Raw genomic sequence first — 388 nt, 5'->3', positions numbered from 1 at the left:
AAGCTTAATCACTGGAAACACACTGATTTTTCAAAGACATACTTTTCTAAACTTTCCTTATAGTTTTGAAATATAATACCACTTGGATTTGATTTGTTTGGGAGCTTTGTTTTGGTTCTTGTTTTGATTTTTTTTTATTGAGATGGAATTTCTCTCTGCTGTCCAAGCTGGCCTCAGATTCCTGGGGTCAAGTGATCTTCATGCCTCCAATTCCACCTCATGAGTAGCTAAAGTTATAGGTACCCCCAACTCCTACACTCAGTTTCTGCTTAAGGCAGAAATGGATAAAAGGCTAAATAAAGTAAACTAAAATGAAAGAGTAGGGCTGGGGTTATGGTTCAGTGATAGAACACTTGTCTAGCATACCTGAGACCCCGAGATCCATCCC

This window comes from Nannospalax galili, unplaced genomic scaffold (genome assembly GCF_000622305.1).
Source record: "Nannospalax galili isolate Female #2095 unplaced genomic scaffold, S.galili_v1.0 scaffold167, whole genome shotgun sequence".
Taxonomy (NCBI): Eukaryota; Metazoa; Chordata; class Mammalia; order Rodentia; family Spalacidae; genus Nannospalax; species Nannospalax galili.
The sequence above is the reverse complement of the archived record's forward strand: the minus strand, read 5'-3'. Positions refer to the sequence as shown.